We start from the raw sequence: 14488 nt of genomic DNA, 5'->3' as shown, positions 1-14488 counted from the left end.
AACACCCGGCTAAACTACAGAAATTTATCATCTGGGACGTTTCAATTGGTCTGAATGATGCAGTGGAGAAGTGCCTGCTGTCTAACTGGTCCTCACTTGTTTACATGACAACATGTGCGAGCAATGATGTCTTGGTATTATTGTAGGGTACCTGGAGGATATTTGACTGGCAACAGTGCTACATTTATTTTGTCAGTGGAAGTGAATAATTTAATCATTGTACATGTGAAATAAACCTGATTACAAATACAATTTTCTATTTATGGGTATCTGTTGTTATTTGAATATGCCAAATTAAACAGTAAAAACATAATGGTCTGGAATTTTCTCGATAATGCTGGTGTGACTCCAGCATTGTAACTTCACTGGGTGCATTGGAATGCCTATATAGATGTGTAAAATGGGCGAATAACCTTCAACTTCAGTGGGGGCACAAAATGGGTAGTAGCAAGTCAGCCAGCATTATACACCCTACCTCATTTTCTTTTCCATTGACTTCAATGCAAGGCAAATCATGTGGGGTGCAGAAAGGGCAGCCAATCCACTGCCACTTGTTTTCCACTCCTGTCGTAGTTAAAATTATTGCCTGGGTTTCTGTCACACTTCCAGTGAAAGTACAATGGTGGAGCAGTACCAGTGCCAGTGAGAAAATTCCCGCCCATTATTTTTAAAAATCTTTTATTTTATTGATGTGTTTTAAGTGGGTAGAATAATGCAAAAGTTGGTGGTTCCCACGGCAAAAAACTTTGTAACCTGCTCTATCACTTAGGTTTTGTTATGTTGGTGATATTCAGCGTGGTCCACTTAAATCTGAGCTGTGTGAATTTCATGAATTTAGCAAAGTCTAGCACGCACGCACTAAGAGAGAGATCGGCCACCAGGAAAAGTGATCAGAATAATGGTAAGTGACAGATAACATGAGCGGAGGTGGTTGAACCTCTAAATGTGTCATCCTGGCTTCAATAGAGTGTAAAATTGGTGAATTTGCACCGTTTCCCCCCCCCAGGTGGGCTAAGTTAAATTAACCCCTGTGTGCCCCAATGGCAGATTCCTGTTCCTGCACTTAGCACCTCCACTTTGTAAATCCTATGTTAATGAGGTCCAGATGATGTCATGGTGACACAGGCACATTTTTTGGATGAAGGTCTGCTGCCACTTGCCACCACATAAACTGAGCACTATGAGCCAGGTAAGTTACAAGTTTGAACACGGTCAGTAAGTGAAGCAATAATAGTTGTTTAACCTTGAGGTTTAAATATAAAGGTGAAAAAGGGGTGCATTTGTAAGATTGGTAGATATTTGACTATTTTAAGGAAATCAAGTAACACATGCAAACTGAAATCCAGCCACGCTTCTGCAGGCCATTTAAAGTCCCTTTTTATCTATGTTAATTAGAGGAATAGGTAAAAGTTGAGCAGGAAGCAATATTGGATACCAGGTCAGTGAGGCAACATCAGATAAGGAGATGATGTATTCAGCAATATCTCTATAAATACATCTAAAAGCTCCAGAGGATGTAACTGTACCTGTCAGACTAACAGTGTTTCCGGAAACGGTTTTGCAAGGAGCTGGTCTGTGAAATTTGTGACCTCCCAAATGAAGGCTTTGGAGCCATGGTGCAGGACTAGCCTCACTTTCCCTTCCACCTGACTGCCAGGTGGTAGGTGGGAGTCCTCCTCCGTTGTGGGTAATGACTCATCAGAAATTTCGGGGCTAGACTATCTGGTCATTTATTCATTTATTTATTGCTGTTTATAGGCCCTTGGTGTGCACAAATTGACTACCACTTTTGCCTACATAATATCTGTGACAGCACTTCAAAAGTAACTTTGCTCATTGCAAAGTTCTTTGAGGTGTCATGAAGACATAATACTATGTCATATAAATGTAATTTCTTTCTTTATTAGTCCATAGAGAGTGTATGGTTTCAATTTCGTTCTGCCCCATTTACTCTAGATATTTAAGCCCTGATTTTAACCCAGCCTGCCTGATGGGGAAGGGCAATCAGGTGGTTAAAATACCTGCTGCTCTGTTCCCAACACATCCTGCTCTGATTAAAATCTGGGCCCAATGATACTGTTAGGACCACAATGCCATTTTAACTAAAAATTGTGTTGGTACCAGCTAGTGCCAGATCTGCCATTAAACCCTGTCAGTGTTTTGAAAGAGTAAACAAAGAACATAAGAACTAGGAGCAGGAGTAGGCAATTCAGCCCCTTGGGCCTGCCCCGTCATTCAATACGATCATGGTTGATCTCATCTCGGCTTCAACTCCACTTTCCTGTCCGTTCTCCATAACCCTTCAACCCATTACTAATTAAAAATCTGTCTATCTCCTCCTTAAATTTACTCAATGTCATGGCATCCACTGCACTCTGGGATAGTGAATTCCACAGACTCACGACCTTTGAAAGAAGTAATTTCTCCTCATCTCAGTTTTAAATCTGCTACCCCTTATCCTAAAACTATGACCTCTCATTCTAGATTGCCCCATAAGTGGAAACATCCTCTCTATGTCTACTTTGTCAATCCCCTTAATCATCTTATATACCTCAATTAGATCTCCTCTCATTCTTCTAAACTCCAGAGAGTAAAGGTCTAAACTGCTCAATCTCTCTTAATAAGACAAACCCCTCATCCTTGGAATCCATCTCGTGAACCTCCTCTGAACTCCCCCCAATGCAACTACATCCCTCCTCAAGGGGACCAAAACTGTACACAATACTCCAGGTCCGGTCTCACTAATGTCTTGTACAGTTGCAGCAACACTTCCCTACTTTTATATTCTATTCCTTTAGCAATAAATGCCAAAATTCCATTTGTCTTCTTTGTTACTTGTACCTGCATACTTGCTTTCTGCGATTCATGCATGAGGACACCCAGATCCCTCTGCACTGAAGCACTCTGAAGTTTCTTTCCATTTAGAGAATAATTTGCCTTTCTATTCTTCTGACCAAAATGGATAACCTCACACTTATCCACGTTAAACTCCATCTACCAAATTTTGGCCCATTCACCGAACCTATCCATATCCATTTGTAAATTTCTTATTTCTTTATTGCAACTTACTATCCCACCTATTTTAGTGTCATCTGCAAATTTGGCTATAGTACCTTCTATCGCTTCATCCAAGTCATTAATATCGATTGTAAATAGTTGGAGCCCAAGGACCGAACCCTGTGACACCCCACGAGTTACATCTTGCTAACCAGAAAAAGACCCATTTATCCCAACTCTCTGTTTTCTGTTGGTTAGCCAATCCTCTTGCCAAGTAAATAAATTGCCCCTAACCCCATGTGATCTTAACCTTTTGTGCGGCACCTTATCAAATGCCTTCTGGAAATCCAGAGATACTACATCTACAGGATCCCCATTATCCACTTTGCTTGTCACAGCTTTGAAGAACCCTAGCAAATTAGTCAAACACGATTTACCCTTCATAAAGGGGAGGCGGTGGCGTAGTGGTATTGTCACTGGACTAGTAACCCAGAGACCCAGGGTTACTCTGGGGACATGAGTTCAAATCCCACCACAGCAGAAGATGGAATTTGAATTCAATTAATAAAAATGTGGAATTGAAAAGCTAGTCTAATGTCAATTGTTGTAAAAACCCAGCTGGTTCACTAATGTCCTTTAGGTGAGGAAATCTGCTGTCCTTACCTGGTCTGGCCTACATTTGGCTCCAGACCCACAGCAATGTGATTAATTCTTACATGCCCTCTGAAATGGCCTAGCAAGCCACTCAGTTGTATCTAACCGCTACTAAGTCAAAAAAAAAGGAATGAAATCGGACGGACCACCCAGCATCGACTTAGGCACCGGAAATGACAACAGCAAACCAGCCCTGTCGACCATGCAAAGTCCTCCTTACTAACATCTGGGGGCTTGTGCCAAAGTTGGGAGAACTGTCCCACAGACTAGTCAAGCAACAGCCTGACATAGTTGTACTCATGGAATCATACCTGACAGACAATGTCCCAGACACTGCCATCACCATCCCTGGGTATATCCTGTCCCACCGGCAGGACAGACCCAGCAGAGGTGGCGGCACAGTGTTATACAGTAGGGAAGGAGTTGCCCTGGGAGTCCTCAACATCAACTCTGGACCCCATGAAGTCTCATGGCATCAGGTCAAACATGGGCAAGGAAACCTTCCCCTGATCACCACCTACCGCCCTCCCTCAGCTTTTGAATCAGTACTCCTCCATGTTGAACAACACTTGGAGGAAGCATTGAGGGTGGCAAGGGCACAGAATGTACTTTGGGTGGGGGACTTCAATGTCCCTCACCAAGAGTGGCTCGGTAGCACCACTACAGACTGAGCTGGCCGAATACTAAAGGACATATCTGCTAGACTGGGTATGCAGGTGGTGAGGGAACCAACAAGAGGGGAAAACATACTTGACCTCGTCCTCACCAATCTGCCTGCCGCAGATGCATCTGTCCAGGACGGTATTGGTAGGAGTGACCACCGCACAATCATTGTGGAGATGAAGTCCCGCCTTCACATTGAGGACACCCTCCTTCGTGTTGTGTGGCACTACCACCGTGCTAAACGGGATAAATTTCAAACAGATCTAACAATGCAAAACTGGGCATCCATGAGGCGCTGTGGGCCATCAGCAGCAGCAGAATTGTACTCAACCACAATCTGTGACCTCATGACCCAGCATATCCCCCACTCTACCATTACCATCAAGCTAGGAGACCAACCCTGGTTCAATGAAGAGTGCAGGAGGGCATGCCATGAGCAGCACAAGGCATACCTCAAAATGAGGTGTCAACCTGGTGAAGCTACAACACAGGACTATCTGCGTGCAAAACTGCATAAGCAGCATGTGATAGACAGAGCTAAGTGATCCCATAACCAACGGATCAGATCTAAGCTCTGCAGTCCTGCCACATTCAGCCGTGAATGATCGTGGACAATTAAACAACTAACTGGAGGAGGTGGCTCCACAAATATCCCCATCCTCAATGATGGGGGAGCCCAGCACATCAGTGCGAAAGTAAAGGCTGAAGTATTTGCAACAATCTTCAGTCAGAAGTGCCGAGTTGATGATCCATCTCGGCCTCCTCCTGAAGTCCCCAGCATCACAGATGCCAGACTTCAGCCAATTCGATTCACTCCGCCTGATATCAAGAAACGACTGAAGGCACTGGATACTGCAAAAGCTATGGGTCCTGACAATATTCCAGCAATAGTACTGAAGACCTGTGCTCCAGAACGTGCCGCACCCCTAGCCAAGCTGTTCCAGTACAGCTACAACACTGGCATCTACTCTGCAATGTGGAAAATTGCCCAGGTATGTCCTGTACACAAAAAGCAGGACAAGTCCAACCCAGCCAATTACCGCCCCATCAGCCTACTCTCAATCATCAGCAAAGTGATGGAAGGTGTCATCAACAGTGCCATCAAGCGGCACTTGCTTAGCAATAACCTGCTCAGTGACGCTCAGTTTGGATTCCGCCAGGGCCACTCAGCTCCTGACATGATTACAGCCTTGGTCCAAACATGCACAAAAGAGCTGAACTCAGCGGTGAGGTGAGAGTGACTGCCCTTGACATTAAGGCAGTATTTGACCAAGTATGGCATCAAGGAGCCCTAGCAAAACTAAGGTCAATGGGAATCGGGGAAAACCCTCTGCTGGAAGATGGTTGTGGTTGTTGGAGGTCAATCATCTGAGCTCCAGGACATCACTGCAGGAGTTGCTCAGGGTAGTGGCCTAGGCCCAACCATCTTCAGCTGCTTCATCAATGACCTTCCTTCAGTCATAAGGTCTGAATTGGGGATGTTCGCTGATGATTGCATAATGTTCAGCACCATTTGTGACTTCTCAGATACTGAAGCAGTCTGGGTAGAAATGCAGCAAGATCTGGACAATATACAGGCTTGGGCTGATGAGTGGCAAATAACATTCGCGCGACACAAGTGCCAGGCAATGACCATCTCCAACAAGAGAGAATCTAACCATCTCCCCTTGACATTCAATGGCATTACCATCGCTGAATACCCCACTATCAACATCCTAGGGGCTACCATTGACCAGAAACTGAACTGTAGTAGCCATATAAATACCATGGCTACAAGAGCAGGTCAGAGGCTAGGAATCCTGCAGCGAGTAACTCACTTTCTGACTCCCCAAAGCCTGTCCACCATCTACAAGGCACAAGTCAGGAGTGTGATGGAATACTCTCCACTTGCCTGGATGGGTGCAGCTCCAACAACACTCAAGAAACTCGACTCCATCCAGGACAAAGCAGCCCACTTGATTGGCACCCCATCTACAAACATTCGCTCCCTCCACCACCGAGGCACAGTGGTAGCAGTGTGTACCATCTGCAAGATGCACTGCAGCAACGCTCCAGGGCTCCTTAGACAGTGCTTTCCAAACCTGCGACCACTACCACCTGAAAGGACAAGAGCAGCAAATGCATGGGAACATCACCACCTGCAAGTTCCCCTTCAAGTCACACAACATCCTGAATTGGAACTATATCGTCGTGCCTTCACTGTCGCTGGGTCAAAATCCTGGAACTCCTTCCTAACAGCACTGTGGGTATACCTACCCCACATGGACTGCAGCGGTTCAAGAAGGCAGCTCACCACCACCTTCTCAAGGGCAATTAGGGATGGGCAATAAATGCTGGCCTGGCCAATAAATGCTGACCTGGCCAGCAACGCCCACATCCCATGAATGAATTTTTAAAAAAGCCATGCTGACTCTGATGGATTATGTTTTGACTTTCCAAATGTCCTGTTATTACTATTTCCAGTGGCAGTCGAGTTGGTAACAAGAGGGCACAGATTTAAGGGAAGTGGCAAAAGAACCAGAGGTGACATGAGGAAAAAAGATGTACACAGTGAGATATTATCATCTGGAATATACTGTCTGGAGGAAGCAAATCCAATAACGTTCAAAAGGGAATTGGACAAATTCTAGTGCTATAGGAAAAGAGCAGGGAAGTGGGATTAATTGACTAGCTCTTTCAAAGAGCTGATACAGGCACAGTAACACCTTCCATATGTATTATTCATGGGGGCAAAATTCAATAGCCCTTAAGAAGGGGCGGCAAGTGGCGCAGTGGTTAGCACCGCAGCCTCACAGCTCCAGCGACCCGGGTTCGATTCTGGGTAGTGCCTGTGCGGAGTTTGCAAGTTCTCCCTGTGACCGTGTGGGTTTTCACCGGGTGCTCCCACTGCCAAAGACTTGCAGGTTGATAGGTACGTTGGCCATTATAAATTGCCCCTTGTATTGGTAGGGGAATTGAGGGAAGGTGGGGATGTGGTAGGAATATGTAATTAATGTAGGATTAGTATAAATGGGTGGTTGATGGTCGGCACAGACTCTATGAGCCGAAGGGCCTGTTTCAGTGCTGTATCTCTTTAAAAAAATAACTGGTATAGGGATCACAATGTGCTATTAACCCAAGCCTGATTTCTTCCGATGCTGCCCGCTAATTCAAATGGTAGTAGTGTGCAGTCTACTAAAAGCGCTGTTGAGTGGCTGCACACCTCAGCTTGGGACCCAAATTCATGCAAGGTGAGCACCGGTTAAAATCAGCCTGCACTACTTAAAGCCAGTCTGCACCTCTCAAAGGCAAAGTGCATTCTGGCTGAAGCAGGTGCTGGAAATGACTGGGAGAGAAAGTCTGACCTTCAAGAAGAGTGACTAATGGTGCAAACAGGGCAGGGAACATGCTCCAAGGTTCTCAGACACAGCACTGGAGGTCTTAGTGCAGGAGGTGGACAGGAGGAGAGATAGCCTCCATTCACAAGGGACCAGGAGGCCTTCCTGACAAACTCTGAGAATACAATGGGAGCAGTTAGCTGTCACAGTCAATCCAAGCAATATGGACCTTAATGCATTGCCGCAATAAGTTGAATGATTACACATGCGTGGTCAAGGTCACGGAATTCATTTTCAAATGCCACACCTTACAGCTGAACCACCAGACTCACACATGGCTCAAATTTTTTTATTCTTTCATGGGATGTGGGCATCGTTGGCAAGGCCAGCATTTATTGCCCATTCCTAATTGCCTGTGAGAAGGTGGTGGTGAGCTGCCTTCTTGAACCACTGCAGTCCATCTTGTGCAGGTACACCCACAATGCTTTCAGGGAGGGAGTTCCAGGATTTTGATCCAGCGACAATGAAGGAACAGCAATATAATTCCAAGTCAGGACGGTGCGTGGCTTGGAGAAGAACTTGCAGGTAGTGGTGTTCCCAAGCAACTGCTGTCCTTGTCCTTCTAGGTGGAAGAGGTCGTGGGTTTGGAAGATGCTGTCGAAAGAGGTGTGGTGAGTTACTGTAGTGCATTTTGTAGATGGTACACACTGCTGCCAGTGTGCATCAGTGGTGGAGAGAATGAACGTTTAAGGTAGTGGATGGGGTCCCGATCACGCAGGCTGCTTTGCCCTGGATGGTGTCGAGCTTCCTGATTTTTGTTCGACCACACTCATCCACGCAAGTGAAGAGTATTCCATCACACCCCAGATTTGTGCCTTGTAAACAGGCTTTGGGGAGTCAGGAGGTGGTTACTTGCTGCAAAATTCCCAGCCTCTGATCTGCTCTTGTAGCCACAGAAGGAACATAAGAAATAGGAGCAGGAGTAGGCCATTTGGCCATTCGAGCCTGCTCCACCATTCAACTAGATCATGGCTGATTTTCTTCCTCAATGCCATTTTCCTGCACTATCCCCATGTTCCTTGATGCCTTTAAATGTAGAAATATATCGATCTCTGTCTTGAATATACTCAATGACTGAGCCTCCACTGCCCTCTGGGGTAGAGAATTCCAAAGATTCACCACCTTCTGAGTAAAGAAATTCCTCCTAATCTCAGTCCTAGTTGGCCTACCCTTATTTTGAGACTGTGTCCCCTGGTTCTAGAGCCCCGGGCCAAGGGAAACATCCTTCCTGCATCTACCCTGTCGAGCCCTCTAAGAATTTTTTATGTTTCAATGAGATCACTTCTCATTCTTCTGAGCTCTAGAGAATACAGGTCCAGCCTCCTGAATCTCTCCTCACAGGACAATCCCACTGTCTCAGGAATAAGTTTGGTGCAACTTTATTACATTCCCTCTATGGCAAGTATATACTTCCTTAGGTAAGGAGGCCAAAACTGTACAGAGCGGTCTCACCAAGGCTCCACACAATTGCAGCAAGGCATCTTTCCTCCTGTATTCAAATCCTCTTGCAATAAAGGCCAACATACCATTTGCCTTTCCAATAGCTTGCTACACCTGCATGTTAGCTTTCAGTGACTCATGAACAAGGACACCCAGGTCCCTTTGGACATCAACACTTCCCAGTCTTTCACCATTTAAGAAATACTCTAATTATGTGGCTGCTCCAGTTCAGTTTCTGATCAATAACAACCCCCAGAATATTGATAGTGGGGGAATTCAGTGATGGTAATGCCATTGAATGTCAAGTGGAGAGGGTTAGATTCTCTCTTATTGGGGATGGACATCACCTGGCACTTGTGTGGCGTGAATGTTACTTGCCATTTATCAGCCCAAGCCTGAACGTTGTCCAGGTCTTGCTACATATGGACACGGACTGCTTCAGTTCCTGAGGAGGTGCGAATGGGACTGAACATTGTACAATCATCAGTGAACATCCCCATTTTTGACCTTATGATGGAGGGAAGGTCATTGATGAAGCAGCTGAAGATGGTTGGGCCTAGGACACTACCCTGAGGAATTCTTGCAGCAATGTCCTGGGGTTGAGATGATTGACCTCCAATAACCACAACCATCTTCCTTTGTGCTAACTATGACTCCAACCAGCAGAGAGTTTACCATTGACTTCAGTTTTGCCAGAGCTCCTTGATGCCGCACTCAGTCAAATTCTGCCTATGTCAATGGCAGTCACTCACCTCACCTCCTTAGTTTGACTCTTTTGTCTATGTTTGGACCAAGGCTGTAATGAGATCAGGAGCAGAGTAGCTCTAGCATAGGGTTGTCCAACCTTTTCACGTGAGGGGCCACATTACAATTTTTGTCTTACATGGGGGGCCAGTGAGACAATTTCGTAAAGATAAAGGCATTAAAATTTATCTTACTATTAATTAAAACAACAACAGTGGTGCATTTTTGTGAAGATGCTTTAAGTGAGAAGACTAATTTATTGACTTACTTTCCGGTCACTATGTTGGACACTAATTTAGTGAGATACCTGCCATTTTTTTGCTTGCACAAGTAGTCAGTGTTTGCTTGCACACTTCTTGTAGTGATGTGATGTATTCCGGATAGATGTCATTCTGTCAGGAGTGATCTTGATCACTCGCTCTCCCTCTCTCTCTGCCCTCTCTCTGTTCCCCCTCACTCTCTCTGTCCCTCTTTCTCCCTCTCTCTCTGTCCCTCTTTCTCCCTCTCTCTCAGCCCCTCTCTCTCCCTCTCTCTCAGCCCCTCTCTCTCCCTCTCTTTCTCTCTCTGCCACCCTCTCTGCCCCACCTCTTTCTCTGTCCCCCTTTCTCTCTCTCTCTGACCCCCTCTCTCTCTCTCTCTGACCCCCTCTCTCTCTGCCCCCTTTTCTCTCTCTCTCTCGCTCTGACAGTTGCAGAGAGCGGGAACACTCAGCAAATAGTTGATCAGTTTAAAAAAAATCTCAAGTCAGTTTCACAGCTGACAGATCCAACATCGGGAACAGCAGTTTCTGAACGTCGGACAGATTTGGAGTTTTTTGAAAGGTCGCCGGAAAACCCCGAATCCATCCGAAGTTCAGAAACTGCTGTTTCCACTGTCAGAATCTGTCAGCTATGAAACTGACTTGCAATCTTTTTTAAAAGCCGCTCTGACAATGTGGAATATCTCATCTCCAGTCACGGACCCCTGGGGAGTATGAGGAACTGCCCCAGGTACGGTTTACATCTGCGGGCTGGATGGAAACCTTTGGTAGGCCGGATCCTGGCTTGCGGGCAGTATGTTGGACAGCCCTGCCCAGCAGAACCCAAACTGAGCATCAGTGAGCAGGTTATTGCTGTTTAAGTGGTGCTTGACAGCACTGTCAATGACACCTTCCACCACTTTGCTGATGATCAAGAGTAGACTGATGGGCCAGTAATTGGCTGGATTAGATTTGTCCTGCTTTTTGTGGACAGGACATATTTGGGCAATTTTCTACATTGCCTGGTAGATGCCAATGTTGTAGCTATACTGAAACAGCTTGGCTAGGGGCATGGCTAGTTCTGGAGCACAAGCCACCAGCCCCTTCACTTATCTATCTACAAACTCCTTTATGCCTCATATCTCACATTTATAGCTTCAACTCACCCTCAACTCACTGCACTTTGCATTGCTGTAAGACTCACACCCACATCTCACAGCTTTCATGCAGTCAACCAATGCAGGCACATCGACCAAATACATTGCACCACACTCACTGACACACTTCCCTCTCTTTTGCAGGACAAGATGGCACACAACCAGAGGCAGTACCACCTACACAGCAGAGGACACACATGACTACATTTCCTTACTCCCATGGAGGAGAATGTGCTCGCCACCGCTGCAGCGGCCATGATTTAAGGCTTAAATGTAGGGGGCTTAGATTTAAATGCTGGGGCATGATTAAGAAGCTTACAGATGATACAAAAATTAGCTGTGTGATTGATAATGAGGAAGAAAGCTGTAGAATGCAGGAAAATATCAATCGACTGGTCAGGTGGGAAGGAAAGTGGCAAATGAAATCCAATTTAGAGAAGTGTGAGATAATGCACTTGGGGAGGTCAAACAAGGCAAGAGAATACACAATAAATGGTAGGATACTGAAAGGTGTAGAGGAACAGAGTGACCTTGGAGTGCATGTCCACAGATCTCTAAAGGTAGGAGGACAGCTAGATAAGGTGGTCAAGAAGACATACAGGATACTTTCCTTTATAACCAAGACATAGAATGTAAGAGCATGGAGGTTATGCTACAGCTGCATAAAACAGTAGTTAGGTCACAGCTGGAGTACTGCATACAGTTCTGATCATTGTATTATAGGAAAGATGTGATCATATTCGAGAGAGTACAGAAGGAATTTATGGGGATGTTGCCAGGAATGGAAAATTTTAGCTATGGGGAAAGATTGTATAAGCTGGGGTTATTTAATTGGAACAGAGGAGGTCAAGGGAAGATTTAATTGAGGTGTATGAAATTATAAGAGGCCTAGATAGAGTGGATAGGAAAGACCTATTTCCATTCACAAAGAGGTCAATAACCACAGAGATAGATTCAAAGTAATTGGTAGAAGGATTAAAGGGGAGTTGAGGAGAAACTTTTTCACCCAGAGGGTTATAGGGAATCTGGAACTCACTGCCTGAAAGGGTGGTAGAGGCAGAAATCCACATCGCATTTAAAAATTATTTGGCTAAGTACTTGAACCTATAAGGCGACAGGTCAAGAGCTGGAAAGTAGGATGAGGCAAGATAGCTCTTCTTTGTCTGGCACAGAAATTATGGGTTGAATGACCTTCTTTTGTGCAGTAAATATCTATGATTCTATGACCAGTGGTGAGGCTAGAATCAATGAAGATGACGGTATGCTCATACCTCAGCAGTGTCAGCAATGTGTCCATACACGGACACCAGTGTCTGTGGTAAAAAACTTTGAGGTCCATGACTGGTAATTTCAGAGATGAGAAATTTCCCATTGTCGTCTTCCTCCAGATCTACGTTAAAAAAAATTGCAATGTCAGTTTCACAGCTGACAGGTGCTGGGAGTGGAAACAGCGGTTTCCGAACTTCGGGCAGATTCAGGACTATTTTTTTAAAGCCCACCGGAAAACCCAAAAGCTGACTAAAGTTGTGCTGCTTTCCATTGATGTTTGTACGCTTAATTACTTTAGTTATAGGGAGAAATGTGTTTTAAATTGGACTGTGCTCTGATGGCATTAGGATAGCTAAACACTTTATATACAGATTAATTGCCCCCGTGCCCGTGGCTGAGTCAATAATTTTGTCAAATGTCCATGGTGCAACATGTCGTTGCCTATCCCTGGACCTAAGCCTCCTCCTCACACCCCACTACTCCCTCATTCCAGATCTCTTCTGATTTATAAGCCTCTCATGGTATAAGTATGGGTCTCTTGCTTTCCACCACCATCCCCTCATCACAACCTATCCTTGTGCATTTCTCCTTTCAGAAACTCAAGAACAGCCACTTGCCAGTGGTGGAAGAGCAAGAGGTGGAAATGCAGGAAGATAGTGATAAAGAAGAAACAGTCTTTCTCACCCACTCTCACACCCGCAACCATCAGCCTCAGATACTGACACTGTGTGCATTTTAGACTTAGCTTAGAGGCAGGATCTGCACCTGGTGAGACACTGGGCATGAGTGGCCTGCAGCCAGGTCAGGGGAAAGGGTAGCTCAGGTACCAGCTCGTCAGAGGGCGAGGTCACACACAAGTTCTGCTGCAGAGGACTCAGATGAAGACTTTGCTGGGGTGGCCTACAGAAAAAGGCAGATGGGTATGCACAATGAATGCTTGGTGCATTGTCAGGCCTGCCAGAAAGCCTGCAGGCAATGTTAAGGAGACTGGAACCAGCTTTGCACAGGGCTTTGCACAGAGCTTGGGCCCCATCCTTTACAGCATGGAAGTGGTGACCAACTCCATGAGAATGCTTTTGGACCCAACCATGATGCAATGTCTGATGGTCCTCGATTGCAACACAAGCAGAAGCCACCCAACATCTAGGTGCTGCAGTGGAAGCTCAGACTGAGTCATGTAAGCTCAGCTTTATCCCATAAAAGCTCAGAATACTGCCATCATAACTGTGGATATGAGTGTTCACAGGGACTTGCAGGGTCTCACAGGAGTCCAGCAACATATGCTCCAGTAGATTTCGAGGAATGCTGAGGAGCCACCTAAGGGGAGTGACAATGGCTCTATGGTACACAAACCTGCTGCCCTCTCTCAGGATGACAGCATACATTCTCCCACCACTGTCATTCCTTGCTGTTGCCTGTCAGCCAGCCAGCTCAAACTGCTGCTACCCATTCCAAGATGGTGCAGTCTGAAGGTGTCCCTTCTAGGGCTAGAGCTGCTTGAGATCATTCTGCAAGGCCATCTGCAGCCTCCCCCACTGAAAGTCAGCAGACTTCCACAGCCATGCTGCAGCCACTGAGGTAGCACAGTGTAGAAGCACTAGGACAGGCAAAGGCACCAAGGCAATGCACAAGGGTGATCAGTTGACTTTTGCATGAAATATTGGATGGTTTGATTTTTAAAGTTGGTTTGAAATGCTTCTTTTCTGGTGGCTTTTACTTTAGCATTGTGGCCAAGAGGACACTATTCAATAGATGATGGTCAGTAACAGAGGGAAGGTAAGGAAGGGACTGTTGGGGATAGGGGAATTGGGATTGCATTCACTGGAACCATGATGAGTCGATCACGGACAGCCTGGCCAGAAAGAGGTTGTGCCCATTGCAGAATTCCTTCCTCCTCCTCTTGCTGAGAGCCCTTCTCCCCTCCACACCCTCCTCTGCTCTTTCAGCAG

The sequence above is a fragment of the Heterodontus francisci genome, chromosome 5, assembly GCF_036365525.1.
Source record: "Heterodontus francisci isolate sHetFra1 chromosome 5, sHetFra1.hap1, whole genome shotgun sequence".
NCBI lineage: Eukaryota > Metazoa > Chordata > Chondrichthyes > Heterodontiformes > Heterodontidae > Heterodontus > Heterodontus francisci.
This window is presented reverse-complemented; position numbering follows the sequence as displayed.